Genomic DNA, 20,398 nt, shown 5'->3' on the forward strand with positions numbered 1-20,398 from the left:
AACATTTGATTGTAAAAGCTGTTGAGTTATGCCAAAATGTATATTTTAAAGGTACCTTGACTTCAAAATTTAGATATAAGGATATGTTGCTTTGGAAAAGAGTCTCTGCTCTTGTTTCCACAGAAAGCCAGAGACTATGGATTTGTTCCAGATTAAGATACATCAGGTTTGACCAGCCAAGACCCCCTGAAAGGTCTCCAATGACACCATGGCCCAGATGATTCAACATCCACAATGGTTTCAAGTTAACTGGCTCAGACGATACAGCCTCACGGACTACTCCATGATCCTAAAATTTTCTTTCTGTCTCCAAAAGATACAGCGCCCCCCTCCAGCAAGAAGTAGTAAGAGAAGCTACGCCCAAATTCCCAAATATACCAAGCTGGCTTTAGAGATGGAATTGGCTCACTCCCCCTCTAAACCCAGACATATTGCTCAAAAAAAAAAAATGGTTAAGAGATTCTTGTGTCCCAAATCAGAAGAGCCCTCTGGTGTGGGACAGAGAAAAAACAATATTTTTATTTAAATCAGGTTGATTATAAATACAATCTCTTTCTAAAACAAAAAGGGGGATAGTTTAGATATGATAGGATGAAAGGGTAGATTAATGAACCTACTTTTAAAGAGTAACAACTTGTTTAAAATGTTTTACATTGCTATAGATTTTAGTTTATTGATACAAATTTAAACTTAATTTTGTTATACTGTATATATATATTTCTATTCTTGTTTGAGGTATTATGTTTATGTAACTCATTTAAAATTATAATGGATAATTAAAAAATAGATTAATAATTAGTCATCTATGATAATCATATTTGTAGCCATGTTAGTTAAGTCCTCTAGGTATACATAGATATATTTCAGATAGATAGGTAGTCTTCAAACACTTCAAAGACCTACAGAATATGGCATTTAAAATGTTTTAAAAGTTTAGACTTTGGACAGTGAGACATGTCTGCTCCTGACAGCACCGATTTACTTCAGAGAGGAGGATGGGCATCGAAGACACTCCATATGGAGTTTATCCTCACCTTGACAAAAATAGCCATTTGGGCAAGAAACTGTTCTTGCCTGGACTGCCTGATCAACTGGACATGCAGGACCCATACAAAGGTGACCACTGAACTTTGCTTGACAAAATGGTCCTTCAGGTTCCTGCTTTGCAGAGAAAACTGCCAGACATTCTACAGGACACAGAGAAAAATAAATAAGAGACTCTAGGCCTGTGGGCTGAAGACAGATGCCCCAACTTTACAAGAGAACTTTGAATGACTGTCCAGGCTGCCAGCTGTCTCTGTCTACCCTACAAGACTCCTAAAAGTTGCTTATATCCTTCTCCATTTCTCAGGTAGTAGTATATCCTTCTGAGGTCTTTGATGTGGTTAAAGACTAGATACTTACAATTTTCCTTAGTTATAATAAAAGATAAGTTAGATATAAAACCTTAAACTTATAAATAGAAGATAGATAGGATCTCTTCTTTAATATTGTAACTATAATTCTTGCTTGATAATTGTTTTGTTATATGTAATTTTACTATGTTAAAGTTAAAACCTTCCTTTTTAAGAAAAGAAAAGGGGAAGTGCTGTGGGATGGTCTGTATGTCAAGTGTGTTGCTGATTGGTCAGTAAATAAATCACTGATTGGCCATTGGCTAGGCAGGAAGTATAGGCGGGACAAGGAAAAGAATTCTGGGAAGTGGAAGGCTGAGAGAGAGACACTGCCAGCTGCCATCAGGACAAGGAAGATGTAAAGTACCGGTAAGCCACAAGCCATGTGGCAAAGTAAAGATTAATAGAAATGGGCTAAATATAAGAGTAAGAGCTAGACAATAACAGGCCTGAGCTAATGGCCAAGCAGTTTAAATAATGTAAGAGTCTATGTGTTTATTTTATAAATGGGCTCTAAGACTGGCGGGACTTGGTGGTGGGAGCTGGAGAGAAATTCTCCAGCAACACAGGATGGCTCAGGTCACAACCATCTTAGATCTTCACTGTTTGTAACTTCACTGTTTGTACCTCAGGGACACCAAGTGACAGATGACAAGCAGAATACTGCCACTGAGTAACAGTCCCCAGATGAACATGTGCTCTCATAGAAATCACCTGAGATAATAGCACCATGAAGATTTGCCTTTACGTGCTTGGCCTAAATCATCTGCAGCTGCCTAGGTGGTGAAAAGAGCCCTCAAAGACGTGTTGGTAACAAAGCAAACAGGATCACAAACACCCACAGCCAGATGGTTTCTCAGGCTGCATCTCTAGTGCTCTCAAGACTTGAGGGTCTAATTCCATGGCAGGCTTCAGAAATAAATCTCATGTGTCTGGCTTGAGCTCACTGCATAGATCACAGATGTACTGCTTCCAGAGTTCATGCAGAGGGAGGAAGAGACTGTATCTGTCATAAGTCAGGAACAGGTACAAAGTCAGAAACATGAGCTTGGGATTTCCAGTGTTCAGGAAGACAACTGGGCTCAGGGCTGAGAATGAGCATGAGGGAGTACTTGAGACTTCATGTAAGCCCTAGGATCCCCAATGACAATGTGGCCAAAGCTGAGTGCATTCCCCTCCTTGAACCTCAATTTCTTCCCTGGCAGAACCTTCTCAACGCTAAATTTCTGCTTTTGAGAAGGGAAGAGGGAGCCCTTTGCTCTGATTCTCTTCATGCTGGCCAGTTGTAGATGTGATGGTGGAGCCCCTGGCTCAGACTAGGAATAGGATCTGAAGGTGGAGATATAACATCAGCCATAACAATCCAGGTGCTGTTCACTCAATGTCCTTTGCCCAAGAGGAACTGTGGGATATTGGATGTGTGTTCATGGGGTATCAAAGAAAGAAGGCACAGAGCACTCTAAGAATGATTTTAGACTTTATCACCTTCAGAGGGGGTCCATCTCTATGGACTGAAACACTGTAGATAAGCAAAGGACCCTTTTATTGTTATGCAATTCACAACTTTAGCAAGTCAATTCCATATACCTCTTATCTAAGCCCCTCAATGAGACAATGCCAAATGCAAATTCTCAGTAAAGGAATACCACAGTTTTCTGGGTTGTCCCTAAACCAAGTTTTCATAGGCTTTGAACTCCTAGCGAACACTCAGATAAGACTTCAAACAGGAGATAATGGAGACAGGAGGTAGCAATCACAAAAGGCAGATCAAAGCTAGGTGCTAACACTCAGGAATCAAACCAGCTGCAGTTCTGCAGAAATTCTCCCAACATATGCCCCTTTTTACATGCAACAATTAATTATTTTGGAGGTTATGTAGCTTCACAGCAAATACAGCCTTTTATCTTTCTGTTTTACAATCTTATATAAGTAAATCAAAACACATCTTAAAGCCAATAAGGTTACTGTTGCTAGCAAAAGAGTAACACTTGCTCAAACAAGAAATCTATTAAAGTGATGTACAGGGTTGAATGAGGTTATAGTATCTGCAAGGCTTTCCATAACATCCATTCTTGTCATATCAGGTAACTTTAAAAAAATTCTTACTTTCTTGCTGTAAATCATAAATCATTTGAGAAGAGTTAGGGTGACCCATCAAATGCATCTTAATCTTTTCCCAACCATACTTGCTTTCATTAAACTTTAAAGGAGTAATACAATAACATTCCAATCACATTTTAACTTTCTTTGCTCCTTTGATAGTTCTAACTGATCTCTCAACAATATACCAGCTTGTCTCAAATCAGCTAATTCATTAACTATCTCATTATCTATTTTATTTTGTTCAGTCCAAAGTTCTGTAGAATGCTTATGCCAGTTTCTAACAAACCCAGTAGTTGGAATTTCTTTATGAAGCACCACTCTGGCTGTTGCACCAGTAGCAGTCAATGCAATAATTCTCATAATAACTGCAAAAATCAATCCAACCATTGGATGTATTCTTCTTAATATTCTTTCAGCTAGCTTCTGTACCAGGTTCATCAGATGTGTGTGCCTTGACATGACATCGACAACTTCACTGGTATCCAGATTGTTGCCCTTGCTCTAAGAATATATAAACTTTGAAATAGTAAGTTTAAAGACAAACTAGAATTAAAACAGGTATGAAGGGTACAGCATTCACAAGTGATGCAATAATTATTTTGGCACAATTGTACAGGCCCATTTAGTAGCTAGTAAGGTAATGGTACACAAGCCATAAAAGGATGGCTTTCAATCAGTCTAAAAGACAAAGCATACTTACCATCCTTAATGTGTAACTTTTCTTCACATACTTTAAGAGGATGGGAGGTGACCAGGCCTGTACTCCCACCCTGCACCAATTGGGAACAGGTGAGGCCACAGTCTCCAGACTGCTCAGCCCAGTTCACTAGCCCCCTAGGCCCTGAAGGCACATTCAGTGCCACTCCCCGCACCAGTGCAGCTCCAGAGACTGGGCATCAGCCTCCTCCTACCCCCACCTCTGGCCAACCATCCTGTTAGGCACCAATGACCACCAGACCCATATGCCTTATCCTGGACCAATTGGGAAGAAGAGCAACCACAGGACCCAGAGGGTCCACCTGCACCAATTGGAAGAAGAGTGATCTGGAGCTCCACCTGTTTATATTAAAGGAAGAAATGGGTAGACTGCAGTGTAAGAACACATTAAACAACATAGAGAGCATTGCAGTCCCATCAGAACCTAGTAATCCTACAACAGCCAAACCTGAACATCCCAAAGCAGATGTTCCAGAAGAAAATGACCTTAAAAACAACTTTATAAAGATGATAGAGGCCCTAAAAGAGGAAATGAAAAATTCCCTTAAAGAAATGGAGGAAAAGACAAACAAAAAGTTGGAGGAAATCAATAAATCTCTTAAAATCAATAGACCCAAGAAATAACAACCAAACAAGTGAAGGAAACAGTTCAAGACTTGAAAACTGAAATAGAGGCAATAAAGAAACTCAAACTTAGGGAATTAAGGAAAAGTAAAATCTGAATAAATGAACAGAAACTACAGAGGCAAGCATTACCAACAGAATAAAAGTAATGGAAGAGAGAATATCAGGTTGAGGATACTATAGAGGAAATAGATTCATCGGTCAAGGAAAATGTTGAAATCCAGCAAATTTTTAACACAAAACAACCAGGAAATCTAGGACACCATGAAAAGACCAAATTTAAAAATAATAGGGATAGAAGAAGGAGAAGAATTCCAGCTCAAAGGTACAGAAAATATATTCAACAAAATTATAGAAAAAAAACTTTCCCAACCTAAAGACAGACATGCCTATGAAGGTACAAGAAGCATATAGAACACCTAATAAACTGGACCACAAAAAAGTCCTCTCATCACATAATAGTCAAAACACTATACATACAGAATAAAAAAAGAATATTAAGAGCAACAAAGGAAAAAGGTCAAATAACATATAAAGGCAGACCTATCAGAATTATACCTGAGATCTCAATGGAAACTCTGGAAGCCAGAAGGTCCTGGACAGATGTTATGCAGATACTAAGAGAGCACAGATTTCAGCCCAGACTATTGTACCCAGCAAAGCTTTCAATCACTGTAGATGGAGAAAACAAGATATTCCATGATAAAACCAGATTTAAACATTACATATCCACAAATCCAGCCCCACAGAAAGTACTAGAAGGAAAACTCCAACCCAGGGCAGTTACTGCAACTAACAAAACACTGGCAATAGATAAAGTTACACCAGCAAATCCCAAAGAAGGGAAACACACACACTACCAACACAAAAACAAACAACAAACATAGAAACAGGAATTAACAGTCACTGGTTATTAATATCCCTTAATATCAATGGATTCAATTCACCTGTAAAAAGACAAAGGCTAACAGAATGGATACAAAAACAGGATCCATCTTCCTGCTGCATACAAGAAACATACCTCAACCTCAAAGACAGACACTACCTCAGAGTAAAAGAAGCCTAGGAAAAAATATCCAGTCAAATGGACCTAAGGAACAAGTGGGTGTAGTTATCCTAATATCTAACACAACAGACTTCAAACGAAAATCAAACAAAAGAGATGAAAAGGGGCGTTTCATATTCATCACAGGAAAAATCCATTAAGATGAAGTCTCAATTTTGAACATTTATGCCCCTATTACAAGGGCACCTACATTTGTAAAAGAAACATTACTAAAGTGCAGCTGGAGTTATCTCCAGTCCCACCTGGACCCGGAGCCACTCAGACCCAAATAAACACACATAGAATTATATTACTTATAAACTGTGTGTGGCCATGGCAGGTTTCTTGCTATCTAGTTCTTATATCTTATTAACCCATTTCTATTAATCTATACCTTGCCACATGGCTCATGACTTACCAGTATCTTTACATGTTGCTTCTTCTGCTAGCGGCTAGCAGTGTCTCCTGACTCAGCCTTCCACTTCTCACAACTCTCGTTGTCTGTTTATCCTGCCTATACTTCCTGCCTGGCTACTGGTCAATCAGCATTTTATTTATCAACCAATCAGAGCAACACATCCATAGCCTACAGAGCATCCCACAGCACTAAAGCTCAAATCACACATCAAACACCACACCCTAATAGTGGGAGACTTCAACACCCTACTCTCACCACTGGACAGGTCGGCCATACAGAAATTTAACAGAGAAATAAAAAAACTAATAGATGTTATGACACAAATGAACATAACGGACATCTATAGAACATTTCACCCAAACACAAAAGAATATACATTCTTTTAAGCACTCCATGGAACCTTCTCCAAAATTGACAACATACTTGGTAACAAAACAAATTTCAACAGATACAAAAACATTGGAGAAACCCCCTGTATCTTATCAGACCACCACGGCTTAAAGTTAGAAATCAACAACAATACAAAATGCAGAAAGCTACAAACTCATGGAAACTGAACAATGCTCAACTGAATCACCAATGGGTCAAGGAAGAAAGAAAGAAAGAAATTAAAGACTTCCACAAATTCAATGAAAATGAATGCACAACATACCCAAACTTATGGGACACTATGAAAGCAGTGCTAAGAGGAAAATTCATAACACTAAATGCCCACATAAAGAAGCTGGAGAAATCTCACACTAGTGACTTAACAGCACACCTGAAAGCTCTAGAACAAAAAGAAACAAACTCACCCAGGAGGAGTAGAAGACAAGAAATAATCAAACTGAGGGCTGAAATCAATACAATAGAAACAAAGAGAATAAGATAAAGAATCAATTAAACAAAAAGTTAGTTCTTTGAGAAAATCCACAAGATAGACAAACCCTTATCCAAACTAACCAAAAAGCAGAGAGAGAATATCCAAATTAACAAAATTAGAAATGAAAAGGGGGACATAATAAGAGATGCTGAAGAAATCGAGAGAATCATTAGATTATACTTTGAAAACCTGTACTCCAAAAATTGGAAAATGTAAAAGAAATGGACAATTTTTTGGACAGGTACCATATATCAAAATTAAAACAAGATCAGATAAACAATTTAAATAGACCTATAACCCCTAAGGAAATAGAAGCAGCCATCAAAATCTCCCAACCAAAAAAAGCCCAAGGCAAGATGGTTTCAGCACAGAACTCTACCAGAATTCAAAAAGAGCTGATATCAATACTCCTAAAACTGTTCCAAATGATAGAAACAGAAGGAATATTGCCAAACTCTTTTTACGAAGCTACAGTTACCCTCATACCCAAACCACACAACTAGGAAAGAGAATTACAGACCAATCTCCCTCATGAACATTGATGCAAAAATTCCCAATAAAATATTAGCAAACCAAATCCAAGAACACATCAAAAAATCATCCATCATGATCAAGTAGGCTTTATCCCCAAGATGCAGGGATGGTTCAACATATGAAAATCTGTCAATGTAATATACCATATAAACAAACTGAAAGGAAAAAAAAACACATCATCATCTCATTAGATGCTAAAAAAAGTCTTTGACAAAATCCAACACCTCTTCATAATAAAGGTCTTGGAGAGATCAGAGATATAAGGAACATACCTAAACATAATAAAGGCAATATACAGCAAGTCAACAGCCAACATCAAACTAAATGGTGAGAAATTCAGAGCAATTCCACTAAAATCAGGAATAAGACAAGGATGTCCACTCTTCCCATATCTATTCAATATAGCACTTGAAGTTCTAGCTAGAACAATAAGACGCCAAAAGGAGATCAAGAGGATACAAATTGGAAAAGAAGTCAAACTTCCACTATCTGCAGATGATATAATAGTATGCAGCTGATAAACAGCCAGTAATGTGGCAGGATATAAGATTAACCCCAAAAAATCAGTAGCCCTCCTATATACAAATGTTAAATGGGCTGAGAAAGAAATCAGAGAAACATCACCCTTTACAATAGCCACAAATAACATAAAATATCTAAGCAAACAAATGAAAGACCTGTATGACAAGAACTTTAAGTCTTCGAAGAAAGAAACTGAAGAAGGTATCAGAAAATGGAAAGATCCCCCATGTTATGGCATATGTAGGATCAACATAGTAAAAGTGGCAATCTTACCCAAAGCAATCTATAGATTCAGTGCAATCCCCATCAAAATCCCAATGCAATCCTTCACAGACCTTAAAACAACAATACTCAACATCACATGGAAAAGCAAAAAACCCAGGATAGCCAAAACAATCCTATACAATAAAGGAACTTCCAGAGGCATCACCATCTCTGACTTCAAGCTCTACTATATAGTTATAATAATAAAGACAGCTTGATATTTGCACAAAAACAGACACGTTGATCAATGGAATCAAATTGAAGACCCTGACATTAATCCACACACCTGTGAACACCTCAATTTTGTCAAAGAAGCCAAAATTATACAGTGCAAAAAAAAAAGAAAGTGTCTTCAACAAATGCTGCTGGCATAACTGGGTATCTACATATAGAAGAATGCAAATAGATCCATATCTATTACCATGTACAAAACTCAAATCCAAGGGAATTAATAAATCCAGTTACACTGAACCTGATAGAAGAGAAAGTAGGAAATAGTCTTGAATGCATTGGCACAGGAGACCACTTCCTAAATATAACACCAGTAGCATAGACACTGAGTGCAAATATTAATAAATGGAACCTACTCAAACTGAGAAGTTTCTTTAATGTAAAGGACACTGTCAATAAGACAAAAGGCAGCATACAGAATGGAAAAAGATCTTTACCAACCCCACATCTGACAGAGAGCTGATTTCCAAAACATATAAAGAATTCAAGAAACTAGACAGCAAAATATCAAACAATCCAATAAAAAAAAAAAAACTGGGCTACAGAGCTAACAGGGAATTCTCAAGAGAAGAATCTCAAATGGCCAAAAGACATTTAAGGAAATGTTCAACATGCTTAACCATCAGGGAAATGCAAATTAAAACAACTCTGAGATACCATCTTACACCTCTCACAATGGTTAAGATAAAAAACAATGATGACAGCTTGTGTTGGAGAGGATGTGGAGAAAGGGGAGCACTCCTCCAATGCTGGTGGGAATGCAAACTTGTACAGCCACTCTGGAAATCAGTATGGCAGTATCTCAGAAAATTGGGAATCAACCTACTTCAAGATCCAGCAATACCACTTCTGGGCATATACCCAGAAAGATGTTCAACCACACCACAAGGACATTTGTTCCACTATGTTCATAGCAGCATTATTTATAATAGCTAGAACCCGGAAACAACCTAGATGCCCTTCAACTGAAGAATGGATAAAGAAAACGTGGTACATTTACACAATGGAGTTTTACACAGTGGCCAAAAAAAAAAGTCATCATGAAATTTGTAGGCAAATGGATTGAACATGAAAAAATAATCCTGAGTGAGGTAACCCAGACCCAGAAAGACCAACACAGTAATATCTCACTCATAAGTGAATATTAGATGCAAAGCAAAGGATAACCTGGCTACAATCCACAACCCTAGAGAAGCTATGTAAAGAGGAGGACACCAAGAGGGACACATGTGGATTGCCCCAGGAATGGGAAAGAGTCAAGATCTCCTGGGTAAACTGGGAGTGGGAAATAGAGGGAGGGGATGGAAGGTGGGAACATGAGTACTTGAGATGGCCGAGTTTGGGGAGAGATAGGGAGGGAGAGCAATGAAAGAGATATCTTGACAGAAAGTTCCATGAAGGGGCTGGGGAGAAATCTGCAGCTATGGAAAACCCCAGAAACTCACAAGATTGTCCCCAGCTAAGACTCGTAGCATTGGTGGAGAGGGTGCTTGAACTAGCTTTCCCCTGCACTGAGATTGGTGTCTACCCTAACTGTCATCATTGAACCTACATCTGAACCTACATCCAGTGACTGATGGAAGCAGATGCAGAGACCGATAGCCAAGCAATTGGCCATGGATTTCAGTTGACTAGAGGGAGGAAGGATTATAGAAACAAGGGGGTGGGGGGTCAGGATTATGATGGGAAAAATCTCAGAGATAGCTGACCCAAGCTAGTGGGAGCTCATGGACTCTGGACTGACAACCGGGGAGCCTGCATTGGACTACACTAAGCCCTCTGAATGGGGGTGAAAGTTGTGTGGCTTGATGTCTTTGTGTGTCCACTGGCAATGGGACCAGGACTTATCCTGGGTACATGAACTGGCTTTTAGAGCCCATTCCCTGTGGTGAGATATCTTACTCAGCCCTTATGCAGTGGGGAGGGGCTAGATCCAGCCCCAACTTGGTATGCCAGCCTGTGTTGATTACCCAAGGGAGGCCTTACCCTCTATGAGGAGATAGGGTGGGATGGGGGCGGGAAGGTGGGGAGAAGTAGGAGAAGGGGAGGAAGGGGAAACAGGTTGGCATGTAAAATGAAAGAAAAAAAAATTTAAGTGAAAAAATTTATTAAAAAAGAGAGTGGGAGGCACTTGATAACTTTCACAAGTTAGTACAAATTGAATTGTCAAATTGCAGGAGACAACTTGACATTCCAATTCCATGCCATTGGATAGGTTCATTAACATAAGAACTAATTTCTACAGTTCCACTCAAACTATACCACTTCAATTTTAATTCTAAGTGACAATATTTTCCTTGAGGGGAGCCATAAGGGCTCCAATCAGTGATGTCTCCACAGGACATATTAATTAGCACTCGAGGTTTCTCAATCTTGCGTTGTTGCCAATGTATCCAGTCAGATTCCTTGTTGGTAACCCTCATCTTACAGAATGGCAGATTTATGGATCTAGTAGCATTAATCACCTGTCCTTTAAAACCATTTGCATGAAATATATAAAACTTACTATGATAATCTTAGGTAGCACTGTGGATAGTCATACTTGAGAGGTTATATTTAGACACTGAATTCCATTTCCCATATGAATAGGAATTCCTTATGCTCCCACAGTATAATTTTAATCTCTTTATCCTCCTCCATTGGCTGAGTAGGGCCTCAGTAATCATAAGGACCAGATAGCCAAGAAGATTTATTAACCACCACAGGAATATCCATATTTCACCACCTTACTGCTAAATTAATGGAGGATTAGGAGTAAAGTCCAAGTAACTATGATCAGTCCCTTTTACCTGTAAAGTTACCATAGGCAGCATGAAAAGTAATAGATTTGTAGAATTCAGAGGTTTCTGAGTCATAGGAATTACCACCTCCCCTTTGTCATATAAATTCTTAAGCTGTCCCCGAGTAGGAGGATTAGCTGTCTGCTCCAAAGGCATTCCTGTGTTTTTTCCTTCCCAGATACATCTCAGTAACAGGAAGCATTCAGGAGACTTCTCTTGCTCATGTCTAAGCTTTATTAATTTTGATGGTATCCACAACTTCTAATCTCCTCCAGAAACATAAGCATAACCTCAACCCCATCATAACACCTTTCCCATTTTCCATACTGATGTAAAGGCAACCTTTAAGTACACAGCAGTTTTTGTATCGTCCAATGCCTGTCAGGAGCTGTTGTTACTGTTTCATTAGCAATTAAAAAATTGAAGGTAAGTAAAGCATTGTGCACTCTATCCCTAGGGGTCCTCATATCATCCTTCTGTTTGACAAGCATCTCCTTTAGAGTGTTATTAGGTCTTTCAACAATTGCTTGTACAGTAGGATTATATAGCATCTCTGTAATGTGTTTTATGTTGTAACCTGTAAAAAAAAAGTGTCATTTTGCAGGAGATATATGCTGAGGTGTTATCATTTTTATTTTGTATTACTATGTCCATTACAGCCTTTGTTTCTAATAAAAGTGTAATTATAGAATCAGCATTTTCAGAACTTAATGCAGGTGCCAATTAAAATCCAGAGTATGTATCAAAGATATGATGAATGTGTTTTAATTTTCCAAATTCTGCTAAATGAAATACATCCATTTGCCAAATTTCATTTCTTTGTGTATGTACCTTTAAGATTAGTTCCTGCAGGTAAAGGAACTTGCTTATACAAAGAACAAGCAGGACAGTTTTTTTCTAATTTCCTTAGCTTGTTGCCAGTAATGAAAATTTTTTTCTTTGTGGTGATATTTTATTTGTGCTGAAATATGGTGATATTTTATTTGTGCTTTAATAAATAAAGCTTCCCTGGAGATCGGATGAAATAGCAAGCCATTTTAAGTAACAAAGAAGTCAGGCAATGCCTTTAATCCTATCATTTGGTAGGCAGGATCTTTGTGTGTTCAAGGCCATACTGGAAACAGAGCCAGGTATAGTGGCACACGTCATAAATTCCAAAACTAGTTAACTGTGGAGGTCTGTACAGACAGAGAGGAAGTGACAGAGCTGGGTAGGATGAGAAAATGATGTAGCTTAATGGAGAGAGCAAATCAGATGGCAGAATAGCAAGGTGTGGGTAGACAGGAAGTAACTAGCATTTGGAAGCTGCCAAGTTGGTGAGTAAGGTTAGCTGTGACTTTCCCTATTTCCCTGATCTCTCCCGGGCTTTCACCCCTATATCTGGCTTTGTGTTTTATTTAATAAGACCATGTAGAAATTCATCTACATTTCTTTAAGCTCTGACGGTTAACATGATGTTTCTTGTGAAATTCTGAGGCTTCCAATACATTTCCTACCAGTAATTGATCAATTTCTTCATTTCCTTTTGCTAATGGTCCAGGCAACCCAGTATGAATGGGTAATATAAAGTGGGCAAGTCCTTTCTTGGATTGCCTATTGTGGTTGTACAAATAATAAAGTTAATTCTAAATTATCAGGAATAAGTTTAGCAGACTTGCAAAGCAGGTCCTCGTGTAAAGTAGTGGGAATGTCCGGAAAGTGAAGGGAGAGTACCAAAAGATTTTCCCTGGGACTATTACCATTTGTCTTGGTGCCCGTTCACACAAAGCCAGGGTCAGAGAGTCAAGAACACCAGGCTCAAACCTGAAACAAGAACTTCCTGCAAGAACCCCAGGGAGACAGTCTCAGAGTAAAGTGACACTCTCATGCCTTCTGGGACGTGGAAGGCTATGTGGCAATGGAGTGTTATACAAAGCCTATAAATAGTGGCTGTACACACAGACTCAGAACTGCCTTAAGGGAGACATCCTCCCATAAGAAAGTGATATATTCCTTTCAGAAACTTCAGACAAGTATAGGCAGTACCTCTCCTTGGCAGTAACCTTTGAGTGGGTGATTCTGTCTAGTGATATTAAAAGCTATAGGAAAGTCCATATAAAGGACTTAATAAGAAAGCCAAGACAGTCTGTGGCTATGGGTAACAGACTCACTTATTACTGAGCCCAGGAGAGACACTAAATGATGAAAGTTCTCTGGCTCACCAATGCCTGACTTTTAGAAGCCAAGCCAAGACATAAAGAAATTGGTAGGGGGAGGCTGCCTCCTGTGATGGAAGGCAGAGAAGCCCCTGAGACTAAGGAGGCAGAGCTGCCTAGTGAGCCCCTGGAATCACCAGTCCACACGCTGACCAGAAAGACTAGGCAATGATGAGTGGCAAGGCCTTTAGGAAAGATGGGCGTACCTCTGTTGCTCTGGGTTAATGTCAAAGAGCCTCATGTCTCTCCTCTGTTTGGCAGTGAGGACTTTGGATTTCTTCTGCTGCTGCTTTGGCTTCTGACAAGTATTCCAAGACCACAGCCTTACGTTGCAGATGGCTCTCAAAAGTCTTGCTGGCTCCAGTGAAGTATGCTCTGCTTCAGGAAGGCCCTCACAAAGGCCTCAGCCCGCTGGCTTCCCAGCTCCTGCTCGGAAACATGGTGGTGTGGTTTACTGTTCTGTTCTCAGACTCCGGGGTCCTCATGTCCAGTTCCCGAGAGCCACCATTTTTGCTGATCTAGGCTACAAATCCCTTGTCTTCCAAGTGTTTGCTACAGACAACTACCAAGATGTAAAAGTAACACTCACATGCTAACTGTGACACTGTCCTACACTGTAGCCAGGTCAAACACTGACTTCCTGTCCTGTTTCTCTGAGGTAACTCTATTGAGCATTCAAAATCCTTTGTAACACAAGACTTCTCTAATCCTTGTGGGGAAGGAAGCTTGAGAAATGGATGATACAGGTTATTTAATAAGTCATGACCACAAGACTAACTTGAAGTGGAAGGGAGCTGGGGGTGTTAGGGAAATAGCCATTCCAGAACTAGGGGAAATTGCCTTGGGGTTCCAGGCAGGTCAAGGAGGAGGAAATCTGATACTGAGCACCACAGTCCCCTTTCCTTGCTTTTCAGCCTTGTGGCCTCCATGTGGCTGCTGTTGGAGAGGTCTGCTCCAGTCCCCCTTGAGGCAGAAAGCGTGAAGTGCATCTCGGGCACTACTCACTCTCATCCACAGGACTGTAATACCCTAGGGAAGAGCAGGTGAAACCACTTCACTGTTGCACCCAGTCCTGAGACACTGTAGTGTCACCACCTCTCAAGTTGGGGCAGCAACAGTCTATTCTTCACTGGGCAGCAGGCATCTCACTTGGCCTTCATCTGCTGCAACCCGGACAGTGCTCTTTCCTGAGGACCTACCTCTTGGCTGGACCATTTGCTGGGCTCTTTTTGCACTAACCAGACAGTAAAAACAAGTCTGAGGCTAACTGCTAGCTTTATTTAGGTTAATATATCAACAGTAACCCGATATCCTCTCTCTGCTAAAGCAGGGGGTAAAAAGACAGAACACACCATCTTTGAGGCAGTTCAAAGTCGGGATGGCTAAACAATCTATCATCAATATCAGAACAATTTGGTTCTTTTAAACTCATATGTAGTCTCTCTTTCATGGGGAAATAAAATCAAGGCCTTTTAAAATCTTGATTTCAAGGATATTCTCTCTCTTTTGCTTTTTGAGACAGGGTTTCTCTGTATATCCCTAGTTGTCTTTAAACCCAGAGAACTGCCTGCCTCTGCCTCCCAAGAACTGGGATTAAAGGCATGCGCCACACAGCCTGGTAGGGCATGTGTTCTTTATGAGACACAGGTGACATGTCCACCCATCTGACAAAGCATGCTGAAGCATCCAGACAGAATTTTTAACATTCACTTATGAAATGGCCTGAACACTGAACACAGAAGCAAGAGCAAGTCAGGTTTCAGGTAGGCTCTGGCTGTCATTCCCCTGGAGTGGAAGATGACATGAAATCTAGGAGTCCAAGTCCCTCAGAGCTGACTCTGGTACCCTAAGAAAGGAGTCTGGCACAAGAAGACATCAGCACAAAAGACCTCGATGGGGCCTAATATGCTGACTGTAAATGTGAAGAGTAATCCATGGGAAAGGACAGCTAGACCAGTCTTAGAAGACACTGAACCATTTTTGCTATCAAGTCTACTGCTCCCAGCCCACCTTTGAAAGACTGTACCTGTACATCGTGCTCCTTGGCTTCTTTATGAGAAAAGGCATGGTAAATCACAGCTGGGGATGAAAGACAAAAATAGAAGATTACTTCCTGTTAGGAATGAGTGTAATATCCAAGGCTCTTCTAAGTATGACCAAAACTACACTTATTTAGAGACGGAATACTTGGTTAGTGAAAGGACCAAGCAGATGCCATAACAGGCTGCTCAGTCTTCTCTCAGAGATCAGGCCTCAATTTCAGTTTCCTGAGACTTGAGCAAACAGTTTCTGGGAGGGCCATGAACAAAAGACATAGTCCTTGCAGTAGCTCCCTTTCTGCACGTACTCAGACTGCTCAAAGTTCAGCCAGATGTTTACTCTCTGGGGCCCGTCACCAACTTAGAGTTATGTGCAGTACGTGCTTGGCCAGCCAGCCCCCATGGTGGCTCAAGGACAAAGCCTGGGACTTGTGCTGGACTGCCCCCAAAGTGATAAATTGTAACCAACAACCAGTAAATTCAAAGGTTACATACCCTCACCCAATTGAAAGAGAACAGAGATAAAAATAAACCAATCTGAGTTGCACCCGTGCAAAACTCCCCCAACCCCACTGAAGAGCTTGTGGATTTTGCCTTTAAAAAGCTAGCCACACAAAGAAAAAGCATGTTCCTCCTGGCCTCACGGTTACTATGAGTGCTTTGGATCGAGCTTCCCTGCCCGCGGCCTGTAAACAGAAATAAACCTTGCTTTTGCATTCTGTACCTAAGGTCTTTGGTGGTATCTTTGGGGTCACGATCTGGGCCTAACAGTTAGTATGAAAAGGCAAAGCTTTCTTGGATGGTACTTCTGTTTTACTCTGCAGTCCTGGGGGATTAAACTCAGTGGAGTTTAATGCATGCCAGGCAAATGCTTCACCACGGATCCATGTCCCTGGTCCTACTGAATGCTCCTTATTTAAATATTTATTTAAAGACACAGTCTCACTTTGCATCCTAGGCTGACTTAGAATTTGCTATGTAGCTCACAATGGCCTTAAACCTCCAATATTTCTGTCTCAGGCTCCTAAGTGCTAGTTCCTGGGATTACAGACATGTACCACCACAACTATCTTAGATACTTCTTAACTCTTCCCTCTGGCCAGATTTGTCCTAGAAATATTTAGGATGAGGTTTAAAAGAGCACCTCTCAAAGCTTAATGTGTTTAAGAACCTCTGGGATCTTATTAAAACATGGGATTTTAGTTCCTACTCCAGACTCTGCATGTCCAGAAAAACTCCTCATTGGATCACATTTAGAGTAGTTCTGATTTAAAATACAAGTTATAATTATGCTGGGGCAGTTGCTCACTAAGGAATGAAGACACTAAAACTGAGGTGATGTTAACGATTAGGGGGTGGTTGGTAGAAACACTGTATTTTGCTGACTACAAGAAATTTAAAACATATTTTTCGCTGTTTAGAATCTATAAAATTGGAATGTATCCTGACAGACAAAATACAACAGTCTTTCTGCAAATTCTAAATATGGCCAGCATGATGCCAAAATCTCTCTAAACCTCCATGCTTCTGTTTCTTATTTGTTTGGAGGAAACCATCACGGTGGCATTGGGGGACAGAGTACAGTTGTAAATGTGGTAGGAAAGGGCAAATGACCAGAAAATGTAGCTCACACTACACTCTATACATTTAGTCTCTGAGCTGAGTGTGGTAGCGCACACAGTTGATCCCATCACTTCAGAGGGAGAGGCCAGCCTCCTTTACAGTCTGTTTCCAGCTCAGTCAGAACTATATAGCAGACCTTATCCCAACAGCAACAATAATAACAAACAAAGAAACAAAAACCCACCTCTGTTCTCTGTGCTTCCCTGAGTACATGTTTGACCAAGCAAACAAACCAAGGTAGTTACCAGTTTTACATACAGAATCTAGTTCTCCGTTGAACTGCAGATTGAGACTCCAGTTTGTTTATTGAGATTAATGTGCAGGGCCTGGAACCCTAGGAATAACTTTGTTTTACCTACCCCAGATGCCTAGCAACAGAGTTGGAAGTCTTTCTGCAGCAGTACACATGTAATAGCTCTGGTACACTCACTGCTTGTCAAGTAGTTGATTTAAAACAACACATATATACACTGGTAGGTGCGTGTATACATTTATTTTAATCTCATTAATCTTTCTAAGCAATTTTAAACATCATTATTCCTAGTTATGTACAAAATAATATTGAAGTTGAGATATGTCAAGGCACTTGATCTCTGATAAAAGGACATGGCAGGAGTGTAAATCAACAGATCAGAGGCTTAATCTTTACAGTATCCTCTCTCCCTCTAATACTGCTCCAGTGCTTGCTTCCTTTCCTGGAACATCTCTTTTCTGCTCAAATACCAATGCCTTAAGTTTGTAATACTGCCCCTAAGAAGGTTTTTACATGACAAAGGGTGAAAAGCCAGGTGGTAGAGGGGAGCAGGTCCTGTCAGCAGTTATCTGGGCAGGTAGTGGCTAAGTCCTGCCAAGGTCTTGGATCCACCTCTTCTAGTTCCCCTGAGCAGCCCTAGCTCCCCTGGGGAGAACACACACACTCCATCTTGACATCTATTCCTAGCTTAGAGACTGTGTCAGGCCACTTCACACTCTGCACCTTGATTTCTTTTGTGTACTATGAGTCAGTTCCCTGGAAACTGTCTTGGGACTCTGTTGCGACAGGTATCCCTGATTCAGCTTCTTGTTCCAGACCCTCTATTCTGTCATTCCGGCCCAATTTCGTGTCTCTCATCCCGCTTACCCTTCATTGTGGGACACTTCCGGAGTGCTTTGATGACGTTTCCTTCAGGTCTCACTCACTCTTCCCCCTTTCTTCACTTTGTTCAGCAGCTTTCAGCCACCAGGACTCTTTCTTATTTACCTTTCCGCTGGAAAAATCCCTTGTGCCCAAGAAACAACGTGCGCACAGTACACAAACAGACTTGCTCCAGGTGTCATCAATGGATGAGACCATATCTCGGATAATGCGCTTTGTGTGACGCCATGGAAGCGCGACTGGCTCTGGCGGTGCAGCGCCTTGGGTTTAGCTCTGCTGCCGAGGGAGGGGCTAGCTAAGCGCCGGTTCTGTGGCGGGTGGGGTCTGTTATTTGTGGCCTCTTCAGTTTATGGCTCTCCTGGCCGAACAGACCGGTTGCAGGTCAGGATTAATGAAGTATAGCTTGGCAAGCTGTCATGGAGAGGATGCGAGGGAGATTGGGACTGCGGAGGGCAGAAATGGGCCTGAAGTAGTGGATGTAATGGCTGTATTGAGGTCTTAGGATTTTTTTTTCTTTTTAGTTTTTCGAGACAAGGTTTCTCTTTGTAAGAGCTGGCTATCCTGGAACTCACTCTTGTAGACCAGGTGGCCTCAAACTCAGAGACTTGCCTGCCTCTGCCCTCTATGTTATGGGATTAAAGGCATGAGCCACCATCGTCTGGATTTTCTTTTCGCCCCCCAAGGGACTCATGTGTCTCTGGCTGGCCTAGAATTTACTCACAGGATTACTAGTGAATGAGATCCATTTATCTAAGGACTTCTGGTGACAGTGGGAATTACTTTCTGTAGCCCACTTCACTTTTGGATTAAGGAGAAACATTTCTACTGGAGTTTTTGTCACTGCTTAAAAACTTAGTGATTAGAAAGAAATTACCTCCAAGCATGCAATTAGAACCAGAGGCCTTATTAATCATGAGAGCTGGAAACTGTTTCATTACTCTTTTATTTCATTTGTTGTATGAAATATGTATACACACATGCATACATGTGCCTCAGCCTGCCCAGTGACAGGACTATAGGAGATCACCATCAGGCCCAGTTCCAGTTCTTTTCAATGGTTATTTGTTTGTGAGAGAGACAGGCCTTTTTGGGTTTTCACACAAGAAAGCCCTGTGTGAAATACTATGAGAACATCAGAGGGTGAGTATTTCTCATCTTATCCAAAATGTTTGGGACCAGCAGTGTCTCATACTTTGGAGTTTTCTGGACTGTGGGAATGTTGGCATGGATTTGCTGATTGAAACTTAAAGCTGTAAATTGATCTGAAATCTGAAGGTTTTTCAGGACACTTTGGGTTCTGGGTCATTGCATTTCTTGAATTGTGGGTTCTCCTGTGCTTGCTTCATAGGCTGGCTTGGACTACTCTGCAAGACAGCACTGCTTAACATTAGATACTCAGCTTTATCCATGCCCTCAAAAATACAAGGCACAGATTATGAACTCCCTGACCCTGTTTTGCACTTGATCCAAACTCTGGTGTCAGTACAGAGGACTGGCAAGCAGAACTACAGGTGTTGGATAGAGGAGAACATGGACCCAATGGCACCAGCATTCTTCAGGTTGGTTGGTTATTTATTGTGTTTGTGTGTGTGTGTGTGTGTGTGTGTGTGTGTGTGTGTGTGTATGTGTTCACCATGCTATTTATGTGTAGCTCAGAAGACAACTTAAAATAGTTGCTTCTTTCCTTCTCTGATGCAAGTTTAGGATACTGAACTCAGGTTGTCAGGCTTGGCAGCCAGCTTCCTTACTCACTGCCTCATTTTGCTGGCTCTGTTCTTCTACTTTAATAATATCATCAGAGGCCACTGGAGAATAAAGAGACTGCCATTAGACTTTACTTCCCTTACTTTGTTTTGTGATGCTCCAAAATGTTGTGGATGGAAGCCAGGTTTCCCACTTGCTAGGCAACAGA

At 40.7% G+C, this 20,398-nt stretch overlaps 1 long non-coding RNA gene and 1 pseudogene across 2 annotated transcripts; one reads left to right on the forward strand and one right to left on the reverse strand.

Annotated features, from left to right (window-relative positions):
• Window positions 1-2,318: 2,318 nt before the first annotated feature.
• LOC131924655 (ribonuclease P protein subunit p29-like) lies at window positions 2,319-18,706 on the reverse strand (annotated as a pseudogene).
• A 54-nt stretch (window positions 18,707-18,760) lies between these two features.
• Window positions 18,761-20,037, forward strand: LOC131922866 (uncharacterized). 2 transcript variants are annotated; one of them, XR_009382425.1, is made up of 2 exons: window positions 18,761-18,867; window positions 19,835-20,037. It is a non-coding gene; the product is annotated as an uncharacterized LOC131922866 (long non-coding RNA). The 2 variants fall into 2 exon arrangements; XR_009382424.1 differs by lacking the exon at window positions 18,761-18,867 and adding an exon at window positions 18,997-19,626.
• Window positions 20,038-20,398: the final 361 nt, after the last annotated feature.

Source organism: Peromyscus eremicus, chromosome 1 (assembly GCF_949786415.1).
Source record: "Peromyscus eremicus chromosome 1, PerEre_H2_v1, whole genome shotgun sequence".
NCBI lineage: Eukaryota > Metazoa > Chordata > Mammalia > Rodentia > Cricetidae > Peromyscus > Peromyscus eremicus.